This window comes from Triticum dicoccoides, chromosome 7A (assembly GCF_002162155.2).
Source record: "Triticum dicoccoides isolate Atlit2015 ecotype Zavitan chromosome 7A, WEW_v2.0, whole genome shotgun sequence".
Taxonomy (NCBI): Eukaryota; Viridiplantae; Streptophyta; class Magnoliopsida; order Poales; family Poaceae; genus Triticum; species Triticum dicoccoides.
Window position 1 is genome coordinate 363,490,199 of NC_041392.1, and position 3,619 is coordinate 363,493,817.

Sequence of the window (3,619 nt, forward strand, 5' to 3'; positions counted from 1 at the left end):
CATTAACATAACCACACACACCTGTTGTGCTATAGAAATAACATGGAAACACAAAGGAAACTGGACTTACGATTGGTAAGTAGATGTACTGAAAAGCATTCAAAAGATGAACTAAAAACAATTGAAGCTCTTCAAAAGCATTCAGGAGAGATAACAAGAAACCAAAACGCGGGGGCGACATAGTTACTTGAACCGGGCCATAAGGACTAGAACCAAAACTATCACTACAAGTAGATGTTTTTTCCAGGTTTATGGAAATGAGAATTCCTTTTTTTGCAATTATATAAAAGTTTAAAAATGTGTACTACCCCATAAAAAATGTTTATACTGCACATGTCCATAAATATTAGCTTTTTATTTGGCACAAAGAAATATCAAAAAGGATATTTCATTTCTTATAAGCATATGAACAAACAGGTTGATAGCAGCAGGAATAGAACAAGTTCTTACCATCGGGGACCTTCCCACTTGCGCGATCTGACGTCCACTCGTGCGAGTAGAACCGACGGACACACCATTAGGGACCTGCCCACTGTGCGAGATCGAACTGAACCCATTCATAATACCGCACATGAACGCACTGGAGAAGCACAACGAAGGTGGGCTGGACAAGCTTGAGGTCGTCCACTCCCAAGTCTATTTTCCTTGTGTATTCGATAGATGATAATCTGTCTTGAACTAAACTAATATTAGATTTTAAACTGAACTTAAATAAGAAAATGAACAAAACTAAAATAAGAATTTGAATGGCACTACATCAAAGAAGTCGTGTTCTTATGTTAATCTGAAAAACTACATTTTCTTTAGAAATTCGAAGAACTGATGTTTTAACTTTCTGGGAACGGAGAACCCATAGCTGAACAGAGCTACAAAGTGGTTTCTGAAATAAGTTATTAGAACACACCGTGATTACAAACACACATGTACATGAACTAATTATAAAAGATGAACACGACCTGACAACAAGGACACACATGAACTAACAACAAGAACATACCGGTCATTAACAGATTATAAATGGTGACAACACATCATAGCAGCTTGCGATGACAGCAGACTAGAACAATACAACTCTAAATTCTTCTAACATATGTACTAGAACTGCTAGAAAATCAGAATTCGTCCCCTAAGTAAACTAGTGATGTTGAATTCCATTTTTCCAGTTCCCTCTTAGACATGTACACAAACAAAAGAGTAGAGGTATTTAAAGTTCTGAACCGGCTGTGCGACACATTGCCTGGACCACACATAAGAATTGAACTGAACGGATTTTAGATATTGAACTGAACCGAAAGAAAAACTTGACATCAGACTTACATTTCTACATCAGGATTGATATAGTATCAACATGAACTTACCTGAAGTTCAGAGATCAATTGTAAGACATCATATGCACTTAAGAATCACAAAAGGCTTGCAAACTCTGAGCTTGTACTCTCACTAATAATCAATAGGACTCTCATGTTTCTTGAGCACAGATCAACGAAAAACACCCAAAAACAAAATCCCCACTATTTGCAAATGTTCCATAGAATATCTTATCATGAATGGACTGGTGAACTTATAGAGGGTTTGTTTCCAGCGACCTCCTCGGTGGTTCAGGTATTTTTATTTCTTGAGCCCTAATTTTTTAGCTTGCCGGACATCTAAACATGAACTACACGATACACACTTTTTCCATCTTGCACATTATATCCTAAACATAAATGAAATGAGAGAGGGGAGAGAGAATTTACAAGGAACACACCCTAACAAATGAATGGTACACACACACACACAGAGAAGGGTGAGGGATCGGGAGCTCATGGGTTAGCTTCCTGAACGACCAGCGACAGAGCACACAGGTGGACTATTCAAGTCCATTGATACATACAAAATATTAATGTGAAATGATTTATAACAATTTCAAAGACAACATAAGCTAGCTGTAGAAGATACATGATTCAGAGTTTTTTTTCTAGCCTACTAAGCATTAACTGATGCTCTCTAAAAAAGTTTAATGAATAATATCATTCAAAATAAACACACAGTTCATTTAGGTTTTGGAACTTGAGAATTTTAGTTTTAGATAATAGGTTCAGAAACTAGTTACCTTGAGATGAAGAGTCGTTAGCTTCCTTGTTTTCAGCATGATATTTGAAATACATCATATTTTTGCTACTTTAATTGCAGCCCCAATTCCAATAAGTGGTCTGTAAAAGTAATTGACTAATATCATGTTAACAAAAACAACCTGTCCAACCAGCACGCATGATAACTACATGTAGCAAGTAGCATAATGGAAAAAAGCCTAGTATCAGCTATAGCAAGTAGAAAGTGTGAGCATTCAGATTTCTATATAGTACGCCATCGACCATCGCCATTCCAGAGAACAGTAAGCATCCACAGAATTGAGACTTGTAGAATTCAAACTAATAAAAGATGCTGAATCCATTAGTGATCATGCATCACCTTGGATTGTTGTGTGTGCTCAACTTGGATGGCTGCGCAGAGCTTGGTGAAGATGGTGGCTTCAATTCTACTTGGACTGATGTCCGTGCTCCACTTGGACGATTGCGAGTAACCATGGTGGACGAGCTCGTGGCCGAGGGCCATGGAGGATCTGGTCAGGGGAGGTGGGGATGGTTGCCTCGGCCGACGCCAGGTGCTAACTACAATAGTAACATGAATTAGTTATTAGTGGTGAAAACACTAGAATTGAATCATGAAAATTTGTAACATGAATTTTGCTAATGAATATCTACTGATAAACTACTGCAGCTCTTGTTGTCGAACAATACTCAGTCTGGACAGGCAGCTAAGCCTCCAATGGCGCATGTATTAATTTGTCTAGTTGACAATAGGTACCAAATGTGTAAAACTAGAGAAAAATACAGTGCAGCCATTGTCAATTTTTCTGTCTCTCACTTTGAGAGTCCACCGAAGCTGAATTATCAGTGTGCCACTTTTTGCTCCATGTAGCAAAGTGTGAGAAGAAAAGTAAACAAATGAATCATCACCAAGCCGTAGTGTTTTCTATTTGGAATCCATTGAACTGAAAAAAGCCTACAATGCTTACCGAAAAACCCTACTAGGCGAACTAAGAAAAGCATACAAGCAGAGATGGGGAAAAGCAGACATTGGCGGCTCGATATGAGAAAGGTAGACGAGCATACAATCTCATATTTTTGATAGTTTTAATTTTGGCTGAACTTTTTGGTTCCCTGACTTCGAACTTGTGTTTTTTTTGTAGGAGCTTGCTCCAGCCCAGGAAATGGGAGCTTCATTCAACAAAATTTGAATAAAGAAGGATCCAACCTGAAGTGTGAACTTCTCTGAACTTTTATTGAGATTTTTCTTGAACTGAAGCTTGCTGCATGGCACGACGAGGTCGAAGGATTGGGAGAAACTTCGATGAAGGCCGGTCCCGGTGCAAATGCGAGGTAGTTGGGTCAGGGCAGGGTGGCGGCGGAAGAGACGTGTATGACGCCAACAAGCAAGGAAGATGTTGTGCGGCGGCGTGAGGTGAGACGCCGGCTGCATATAGAGGATCACATGGAAAAGCTGCGTAGAGTGTGGTCTGGCGGCACGCTGGAGGGAGGACCATGGCGGGGCGGCACGCTCGAGGGAGGGGGGTGCG

At 39.8% G+C, this 3,619-nt stretch overlaps 1 non-coding gene across 1 annotated transcript; it reads right to left on the reverse strand.

Moving 5' to 3' along the window:
- Positions 1-1,322: 1,322 nt before the first annotated feature.
- Positions 1,323-1,385, reverse strand: LOC119334936. The gene has a single exon (XR_005161633.1). It is a non-coding gene; the product is annotated as a small nucleolar RNA snoR101 (small nucleolar RNA).
- Positions 1,386-3,619: the final 2,234 nt, after the last annotated feature.